General features: G+C 40.0%; 1 pseudogene; it reads left to right on the top strand.

Annotated features, from left to right (window-relative positions):
* The first annotated feature begins 4,060 nt into the window (after nt 1–4,060).
* On the top strand, nt 4,061–10,039 carry LOC127216490 (protein SET-like; annotated as a pseudogene).
* Nucleotides 10,040–11,222: the final 1,183 nt, after the last annotated feature.

Below are 11,222 nucleotides of genomic sequence, written 5' to 3'. Positions count from 1 at the left end.
GGCTAATAAGTGTACTGTGCTTCCCACATGTGAACTGCATCATTAATCTTGGTACCCAAATTAAATGCTCAGTGGAGGCCCATCTCCTGAGCGGTAACAACATGTAATATACCTCAGCAGAAGAGGTACATTCTCCCTAGGCCCCATGGAATTGGGTCAATAAGAAGAGCAATAGAGGTCTCAGTGGGTGGTAGATACCCAAGATATTCTGCCATGCATGCTTAACCTCTTTGTTGTTCCAGATCTGATAACCATCACTAGAGTCTGAAGCAGAGAAAACATGTGCGTCTCATTGTCCCCCCCAGAAAGCAGGGAAAACTCAGTCAGCAAAGCATGGAGAACCAAGTATGCGACACATGAGTGTCATTTTATCATGGTAGAAAATTCATGGTGTCTTCAGTCTGAGGTATTATTTCCAAAACTGTTGAAAAGCTGTTCATAAATAATGGAATGATATAAATTATAGAAGACCTTGCTTGCCTGCAGGGTTTATACTATTGGCAACTTTGATCATCTGTACACAGCACTTTCTGAGATCTCATTTATCATATTAAAATCCAATTTTCTAACTGAGAAAGAAGTGTTCACAAATTTGGTCAATATGTGGGATGTAAAAGTCAGATTTTTTTTTCAGTGTATGTGATATGTAAAAACCAAATGATATCATTGCCCAATTCTGTGCTGGTTTTTTTTTTTTAAGAAGGCATGATATAGAGAAACAAATTGAGAGAGGGATCTGGGAGGGTTGGAGGTAGGGAGTGGGCCTAGATATGATATGAATACATTGTACTCATGTATAAAATTCCAGAGGATAAATTTAAAAAAATTTTTAAGTAGTCCTGTCTGACATAAATAGGGACAAAAACTTTTTTTTTGTTTTGGGTTTGGGTTTTAGTTTTTAAGAAGTGTCTTACACAGCCGGGCTGATCTCCAACTTACCGTGTGTTCTAGAGTGGTCTTCCTTCCTTTACCTCACGGGTACCAACAGTTGTGTGTTACCATTTTGGTTTGGGGTTAGAGGGGAGGAACTTCAGAAAATGCATTTTATTTTCCTTCTGAAACGGTTTCAGGAACAATATACTAGAGCACACAGAGAACCACAAATGCCTCTTCTACTACCCTGCCATCATATTTTCTTATGCTTACTTCCCCTGACTCATAGAAGCAGAGAGAGGGAACCTTGGGGAATTATTCTTGGCTGTGCTCGGTAATTTCACAAGCCATTCTGAATCTGTGTATTCATTTCCTTCTAGTGACTAAGTGGATGTCTTTAATATCTCTTCCCAGATAAAAGCCCAGGAGATGAGCAGGTTAGAAGTGCATCATGGGTCGCTCTCATCCACTGATTACAGAGCATCCTCTGCAGGACCACATGGAGATGACAGGAAACAGGGTAGGCTAAGCCAGATGATGGGATGCTCCCTGAGAAGTTCTATTTGCCTTTTCTGGATAGAGATGTTCATAAGAGCACAGATCTCTGTGCTCTTAAAAAAAAGTTAAAAATAAAACTTAAAAGCAATAATCAGTAGCTGTTGTACCTCCTTTACTTCTGCACACTACACATCCCACAATAGACCTCAGAAGAGGAGGGAGAAGGAGAGGGAGAGAGAGGAGGGGGAGAGGAGAGAGGAAAAGGGAAAGGGATGGAGAGGGAGATGAAAAGGGAGGGGAGAGAGAGAGGGACGGAGAGGGAGGGGGAGGGAGAGACAGGGGGAGAGAGAGGGAAAGGGAGAGAGAAGAGGAGAGGAAGAGAGAGGGAGAGGGGGGGAGAAGGAAAGGGAGGGAGAGAGAGGGGGAGAGGGAAAAGGAAGAGAGGGAGAAGGAAAGGGAGGGAAAGGGAGGGAGGGAAAGATGGGGAGAGGGGGGAGAGAGAAAGGGAGGGAGGGGAGAGGTAGAGAGAGGGAGGGGAAAGGGAGAGGGAGGAAAGAATAATTAAATATCTCAGGATATTTTTACACTCAAAATTTATTTTTAAATATACAGATGAAACTAAGCAGAAAAACTACAATTTAACTCAGATTTCAGGCATTACCCAGCATCCCTCCCTCACCACTTAACCTACCACATATCCTTGTGAGAACATTTGCCAGGAATATGCAAGGACCCGGGATTCAATCCAGCACAAAATTTAAAAAACAAATAAAAGTCCCCCAAAAAAATCAACACACACTCATGATACAGAGACAGAGATAACAAAACCACTCTAACTCAGTATGCTTTGCACGATCCAAGTTAGTTAGAGGACCGGAGGTCCTTCACACACCTCTACAGACTCAGGGGAGATAGTGTCAATTTGTTCTCTAAAATAATTGTATCAATCTAAACTTCCCCAAGTCATGGAAAATGTGTTATCATAAACCCACATCTTCTCAGCATGATTTCTTTCTCTTCTTCCTATGGTGTAATAGGTGTAGCTACTATAAGTTTAATCTGCATTTTGCCCTGTGAGACATCTGTCACTGTTATACTGGACACTCAGGTTTAGTCTTCTGCTCCACGGTAAGTCATCCCGTAACTATTTCTGATTGTTATTGTCTTTATATTCTTCCTATTGATTTCTATAGGTTTCTGATGATTCTTGAATACCAGCCCTCTGTTGGTTATATGCACTGAAAATACATTCCACCCAATTGCCTTTTCTACTTTCTTAAGATTTTTTAAATGCAGTTTATAGTTTAATATAATTAAATGCATCCATCTTTGCTTTCATGATCACAGCAGCATTGTTCATAACAATAAAAAAGGAAGCATCCTAATAGCACATCATTAGAAAAATGGGAAAGTGAATCGGTTTGGATCCATTCAAACAATAGAAGGCTATGCCACAGCGAATGTATTAGACCACATATATCACTATAGGTAAATCAGATCAACAGAAGTCTGACTGGAAAATGCAAGTAGAAGATATCAAGCAATATAAACAAATACATATACCATAGAAACACTTAAGATGCATTATCCTAAGATGTTTAAAGGTATGGGGGAAAGATACTAAATTTCAAAGTCAGGTTTGCTGTCATGCAGTTCTTTTTTTATTATTTCTTTGTGTATATTCAATTTACACAGTACTATGTTACATATGGGCATTTTTCACACACACAAACACACACACACACACAATGCATTGAGGCTATTCTCCAACTGTGACAGAAGACAATGACACTGTAAGAAATACAGCACTGGTGGCCTTACATATGATATTCAAAGGAAAACAAGGACACTCGATGGATCTGGGCCTGAGGCCAGTGCCATCATATTATGGCTAAAAATCTGGCTCCACTCTTCCTGTGTCCTAAGAACCCAAGTAAAATTGAACTTAAAAATAATAGATTGGGGGGATAGAGAGATGACTCAGCAGTTAAGAGCAGTGGCTGCTCTTCCAGAACTCCTGAGTTCAATTCCTAGTAACTGCATGGCGACTCACATCTATAAAGAGATCTGGCGCCCTTTTCTGGGCTGCAGGCATATATGAAGGGAGAACACTGTATACATAATAAATAATTTTTAAACCTTTAAAACAAATAAAAATAAATTTAAGAAATGATAGAATGGTGTGTTTGTCAGATGAAATTTAAGTCAGGGGAACATTCATGTCGTTGCTGAGAAAGCTGTTGCAATTATTTGAAAAGATCAGCCTCACTGAAGAGAAACCTTTTGTGTTCTATACTGAGACAACAGAAAAACTGTTCCCAGGGCAAAACCCCATCCATCCAGAGACGCTCCCTAAAGATGGCCCAAACTCATTGATGAAGAAAGCCTGAACTGAAGGGATTCCAAGCTCCTTCAAAGCAATTGCCTAAGAATGTGTTTCATCAGAGTCAGCATATAGAAGCTCAGACACCGGCAGGCCAGCAGGGTCAGGCTGCATCTTGAGCTAATAGAGCTTGGCAGCATGATCCCTGTGGTTTTGCAAGCATGGGAGATGAAGGATTGATGGGGTCAAGAAGTCTTGGGTCCATGATATCAGAGAATAGCTAAGGCTGGAAATGCTTTAGCATCCTTGTAAGGAGGCCCCAAGAAGCCAATTGTATGAAGCTGTGAAGGTAAGAGGGAAGTTACTATGGCAATCCCAGGACCATCAGTCTTGGAACAGAGCCAACCCAGGAAAGATGTGCTGTGGGCAGCAGAGCTGGAGGACTGGGACACGGAGCTGCAGGATTTAGTATGAATGTTCCTTGTTATGCCTGGCATCTTCCATTCTGGAATATAGTGTTTTCTCTTTGCCACTGCATTTTGAAAGTATGTAACTTTGTTTTTACTTGTATAGGAAGGAGCTCATGGTTGACTTTGAACTTTTAAAGTGTTGGAATTTTTAAAGAGGAGGCTGATGTTTAAAGTTGGACTGAATACACTTTATAAAGTGACCATGAGCCCTTGGAAGCAAGAGGTGTAAATAGCTTAAAGTGGTAGTTTTGAGTCTCAAAGTGGAGTTGTAATGGGCAGTGAGAACTGTCAACAGGAGATGGTCCTGGGGGATGATTGTAAGGGGTTATCTTGACTATGCTGACTGAGAACAGAAGATGGTCCTGGGGGATGGTTGCAGGGGGTTATCTTGACTATGCTGACTGAGGGGAGTGAGAAGATTGACCAACCCACAGGGGGTACCGTTGCCTGGTCATGAGACCCCAGACTATATAAAATAAACTGAGAAGCATTCATTCATCATACTCTACTCTTTGGCCATATTTGTAAACAGTTGCTTCACTTGATTAACTGCTTCCTTCACTGTACTGAGGTTGTTTAATTTTATGAGGTCTCATTTGTGAATTGTTGGCTTTGTTCCCTGAGTGACTGAAGTACCATTCAAAAGGCCCTTGCCTCTATCTTGTTTTTCTACTTTTCATAAAGTAATATATAACTTCACGCACAAAATTCTAGTGGCAATTCCAGTTGAAATTAACTCATTAAGAGAGTTTAAATATCATATTATAGTTGTATATTATCCAAAATTTCAGAAATCATTTAAGCAGTTAACATGTGTCATTACTCATCAAGGATAGACAGAATAATTATTGATGAAACTGAGCCTCGAAAAAGTATGCACTTCTTGCTCCTGTATCTTGGGAAAGAAGAAAAAGTCTTACTACAGGCATCAGTGTTAAAATCATGTTTACGGCTTCACTTCATGAGGAAGCTGATGCTGTACTTCTTTTGTTCCTTGGCAGCTGTCACTCAAGGTACTCACATCATATCTATTCATTCCAGAAGGCACCAGAGATGATAGTTTATGCCTCTGCACAAAGCCAACCACCTGAAGTTTATAAAGACTATCCAACATTGTTCTGCAATTGGTCTTAGGCAATAAGAATTTGATCCCACAGAAAATACAGGAAAAGAAATTATGGTTGAAAGTCAACCTCCTGCCTACAGGATGGTTATTTCCCAGGGGTGTGTCACCAGTTCTAACTTTGGTGTTATTATCAAAGACTCATCTTTTCAGCCTCACTATTGGCCAGGCATCAGAATGCATCCAAGGCACTGCTGGTTCAACTTCAGAAGAATTACAAAACAGGAGAAGGAGGAAGAGCTAGACTGAAAGCATGAAGAACCTCATTATAGCAAACTTAAAGGATAGCAGTGGTAGGGAGCAGGAAATCCATTTCCATATTCTATGTGTTAATAATAATGCCTGTTGAATACCGCAGTAGCTCTGGCTTCTACATCTGTCTCTAATGAGCCATTAGTCTGTCCTGAGTCATGTAGAAGAAACTTGGAGTTGACATTGATAGAAGGAATTCCTAGGAGGTTATCTCCCTTGAGAAGACTTGATCTCACTGCCATCAGAGATGCCATGTTACATTTATAGTAACAAATAATCACTGATACAGCAAGTAACCAGTTACAGCTAATATCGGAATGTGACTTTTGTAGTCAAATGTAGGATTAGGAAAGTTTTAATTATTTGCTTCTCTAATAAGTCAATCAGGTCAAAGACCTGGATGTTTCATAAGAAGGAAATAAAAAAAAAATTCTGTCTACACCTTGGTGAGAAGAGATGCATTAAAATTAGAGAGGCTAATTTGGTATGCTACAATATCTTCAAGGTACCAAAGCTTTCATATTTTTTTTTGTTGCAGAGACAGGGTCTCTGTGTAGCCCTGGCTGTCCTGAAATTTGATCTATAAACCAGGATGGCCTTGAACTCACAGAGCTCTATCTGCCTGTCTCTGCCTCCCAAGTGCTAGGATTAAAGACATGCGTTACCACCACCACCTAGCTGCTTTCATAATTCTTGCTGTCAGGGCAAAACCAATGCTAGAAGCATCCCTTGTCTCTGGACGAACAAAAAGCCAATGCTACTGCTATTGCTTTGCTTTGGACAGGATGGCTGTTATCAGATGCAGCGTGTTGATCTTGAACCCTGGAGTTAGGCTGCACTTTTATGATAATCTTCGTGAGTCTTGAAGATGAAATCCTCAGTGTTCAATGCTGCATCCTTGCACAACCCAGAGACAGACATAACTGGGTGAGGAGGGAATAGAGAAAAAAACAGACGCCACAGAAAGGCTGGGATCATGTAGGCTGGGCTCTCTGGAGGGGAAGCTCAGAGCATTTCCTACAGACAACTGAATAGCAGTGCAGAGTCAATGATTGTCGCAGCTGAACAAGGAGGCAAGAGGCAAGGTTATTACATACAGACAAACAAGGAGGTGGGATTTATGGTACATAGCAGGATCTAGGAGGCAGGCTTAGCTAATCTCAGTAGGAGTAGCCTCCATATGGGAGCAGTGTTCAGTCTGTAAATATCCAGGGTGGGGGAAGGAGCTAGGTAGATATTTTCTGCATATACTCTCAACATGCACACATGAACCAGAGGAAGGCCTTGCCATCCTTCTGATCTTCCCTCTAGGTCTGAGGCTAGGTCCTTGATGGGGCAGTGTTCATGTCACCCACACACCTCACTCAGGACTTTGAATACTCAGTGCTTCTTCTGCTCCCAACAGTCCCGTCTTTGATGAGGGGTATCCACTCCAGTGAAGTACTTGCCTGAACCAGCACAAAATCACTCCAGCCATCAGCTGGCTTGTGGTGGTTAAAATAAGAATGCCCCACAGACTCATACACATATTTGAAACTTGGTCCCAGTTGGTGATTGTTTGAAAATGATTAGAAGCCATGGTCTTGTTAATGGAGTGTCACTGCAATGGGCTTAATGTTTCAAAAGTCTCTTGCCATCCCCAGGGTAGCAGGGTAGTACTCTCTGCTTCCTGTTTTCAGATCCCTGTATGAGTGCTCAGCTGTACCAGTACCATGCTTGGCTGCTGTACCGCTCCTGGCTTTGATGGGCTTCTGTCTCTCTGGTACTGTAAACCTCGTGTGCGTGTGCATGTGTGTGTGTCTTGGCATTAGTTTATGTGCACCAGAAAAGGATGGATCTTCTGGGACTGAAGTTGCAATGAGCTGCCTGATGTGGGTGTTAGGAACAAAACCTAGGTTGTTTGCAAGAGCAGCAAACACTGTTAACCATTGATTTCTCCAGCTCCATGGGTTAGTTGTTAAGATTCACCCAAATTGTTCACATTCATCGTGAAGACCAAAATGGAAGTTGAAGAGCATCAAGACAAGATCAATACTGAAAGCAAGCAGATGACTCTTGTCTAATTCAATGAAATGGCCAGCTAGCTAAATAAGAATTAAGACTTCCAGGGAGACAGATGGAGGGAAGGAGGCAGTGAGGGGGAGAGAGAGAGAGAGAGAGAGAGAGAGAGAGAGAGAGAGAGAGAGAGAGAGAGAGAGAGAATACCCTCCTATAGGTGTCCTGAGAATGGAGGCCCATATATATATATATATATATATATATATATATATATATATATATGGCCCATATATATATATATATATATATATATATATATGATACTTAAAAGACCCAGTTTGTTCCAAACACCCTTAGTTAAAGTCTCTCATCCTGAGATAAATAGCAATAGCTCTCCTTTCATTTTAAATTTTAATATTCCTGGCTTAAAGAATAAATTATGTGGTCATCCAGCTCATCTTGACCCCGCTATAGGACATATTAATGAAAGCAGAGCAGAGAATATAACAAACTTCATAGGGCTGAAATTTTCAGAGGAAAAAAATCTAGTTGGAGTTTTTTTCTTTAGTCTGAACTTTAGTACTAACACATGAGTGGGCATTGTGAATGGCTGGATGTGGGAACATACAAAAGGTGAATATGTTGAGCTTGATGGTTCTGAAAACATGTAGAAAGTGAATTTATGACCTGAAAAAAGTAATGCTCCTTTTTTAAAATAGGTGACAAATAAAGTAGAACTACTTCATAACAACTTTTTAAAGGACAGAAAATAACTAAATGAAATACAGCACAATGCTAATAGCAGTTGTCCTTGAAGAGCAGAATTAGAAGAGCTTTGAGGGTTCCTTTGTGTGCTGTGTAGTTATCATTTGTGTTACTTAAAGGAGAACACACTTCTTTTATCATAATTTAAAAAGTGTTTGAATAAGGTCCAGCTGAAGACAAGACAGCAAAACCTACTGTCAAACATAAGACATACTCAAGGGCATTCATAAAAGCTGGAGATACAAGGAGAAGCAGTTATACTAGAAAAATGCAAACACAACTGAAGACCTGGGCATCATCAGCACAGATGCAGTTGTGTGCACAAAGACAGGACAAAGATGTGTGAATTCTAATGCTAAAGGCGAAAAATTATAAAAAGCGGTAAGACATTCTAGTTTCACAAATAGCAGAACAGCCTTCAAAACTCAACAGCTATAAGAGAAGTAAAAATGGTAAACACTTATATACCATCATGTTGTTTCCCAAGTGCACACAGCATGTTAATAAAAATTGAATGTACACAACTCACAAAAAAATACGTAAGTCTCAACAAAGTAGAGATAAACAAATCTATCCCAAATCAGAAAATAGTAAACCCTGTGCTCACACTAGAAATGCAAAGCCCTTCATCTGGACATATGACCTTGACATGTTATATAATTCTTAGATCAAAGTAGAAATACACACTTGAAATTTCAGAGTTTCTAAATAATATTGGCAAATAGTCTATGTGTCAGAATCTATTGGGTACAATTAAGGCACTGATCACAGAAAAATTAATTACATTAAATTTAAATAAAATTAATTAATAAAATCATCTAACTTAAATATCCTTCTTTAAAAACTAGAACACAAAAAATAACCACCTCAAAGAGCATCAGGAACAAGTCACTAACAATAATTTACTAGTTCCTGTGAGTTCTTCCTGCTGAGAACATCAGGCTCTGGTCTCTGGCTTCCCACCATTCCCTTGGGCCATGCCCTAAAACAGCTATCTGTGCTTCTCCCTCAGCCTGAGAAATCCAGACAGTTCCTGTCCCAAAGCTGGAGGACATGCTGGCCCCTCCTGGCCTGCTGAAGGGAGAAAAAGAACAGCAAGAAGCAACTGAACACATTGACCAAGTACAACATAAAACAGACAGACTTAATGATCAAGCCGGTAACGACATTTTGAAAGTAGAACAAAAATATAACAAAGTCTGCCAGTCATTTTTTTCAAAGGAGGTCCAAATTGATCGCCAAAATCCCAAATTTGGAGGTAACAACAGAATAGATTTTTTTTTTTTTATTCTGATGAAAATCCTTACATTGAAAACAAAGTTCTCTTCAAAGAATTTCATCTGAATCAGAGTGATGACCCATCTTCAAAGCCCAGGGAAATCAAATGGGAACCTGAAAAGGATTTGACAAAAAACAAAGCAAACAAAACAAAACAAAACCACTTGAATAAGGCCAGCAGGAAGAGGCATCACCAAAAGCCAGGGAGGAGAGGTCATCGGAGGTGGGATTTGGCCCCATCCCTTGCAGTACTATTTGGCTCCTGATATGGACGATGAAAAAGGAGAGGCAGAAGATGATGATGAAGACGATGGAGGACTGGAAGATACTGATGAAGAATGGGATGAGAATGAAGATAATGAAGATGATGATGAAGGGCAGGAAGGAGAGGAAGATGAAGACAAGGCTGACTGGCAAAGAAGACCGATGCATTCCAACCTTCTTTGTATTTCATTTTAATTGTCTCCAGTCCCTGGGAGCAAGTTGCAGTCATTCCCACCTCTTCCTTCTTGTGCTCACCGCCCAGTTTTCAAGGTCTCTTTCTTCTCAACACCATGGTTCTCAACTTACTTTGGGGAAATTCCTTGAGCAAAGCACAACAGGAAAATAATATCCACTTTTTCTGCTCTAAATTCACTTTTATCCTTTTTTGTCTCAAAAACTATAGATTCAATAGCACCACTGTGCTCTCTGTGTGTGGGTGGGGAGCCTTTCAGCTCCCTGGGCTCTGCTGGAGAGTGGGAGAGCTAGGTCCCTAGGCCCCTGTGCCATAGTGCATAAAGTTCTTTTTTTCTCTCTTCTTTTCTTTTCTATTATTTTATTTGTTTGTTTGTTTGTTTGTTTTTCTTATTTTACATATCGATAGTGCACAGAGTTCTAGCTCTTTTCCTTTCTGTTTATTGAGCTAGGAGATTACACTGTGTCTCTATGTGGATACAGTTAGCATTTACCAACATGTATCTGTCTACTTTCTCTTGTTTAATAAAAAGAAAAAAAGGATATAGAAGGGCAAAGTTGGGTTTGAGGCATGGGGGGGGTAAGTTGGCTTTGTGAGATCATTGTTTCTCCTTTGGCATGCTTGATTGTGATGTTCAACCAGCATCCTAGCATTTAAGATGACAGTTTTAAAATTAAATTCCTTCCTAACGATGACTTGAGCCTTACCATTCAATGAGAGAATCAGAGGAACTTGTAGGGTTTTATTTGGAGTTCACATTCTCTGTTGTAACTTCATTTTTAATTTTTTTGTTTGTTTGTTTTTGCTGGAAGGAAAAGATGCTAATTTTAAATGTTGAAAGGTGTAAGTTGTTTTGTTACAATAAAACCAATGTGTACACAAAAGAAAAAGGACCAGATGGTTTTATGTCAAGGCAGGTGCTCGATATGGCCTTCCAAGTTTGACCTACCTAATGACATCATGTCAAACTTTGTCTTCCTAACTTCTTTTTTTTTTTTTTTTTTTTTTTTTTTTTTTTTTTTGATACATACTTTGAAGGGTGACCTCAGGCTTTTGCAGATTGAGTTAAAGAGATCTGGATCGTATCTCCACTGGGCATTTTTAAATTTAGTTACCTGGATATTATGACAGCACCTACTCCTGTTGCTCTAACACCACCTGTATGAAGAGCAGATGCTAGTGTGT

This window comes from Phodopus roborovskii, unplaced genomic scaffold (assembly GCF_943737965.1).
Source record: "Phodopus roborovskii unplaced genomic scaffold, PHOROB, whole genome shotgun sequence".
Lineage (NCBI taxonomy): Eukaryota > Metazoa > Chordata > Mammalia > Rodentia > Cricetidae > Phodopus > Phodopus roborovskii.
This window is presented reverse-complemented; position numbering and strand designations above follow the sequence as displayed.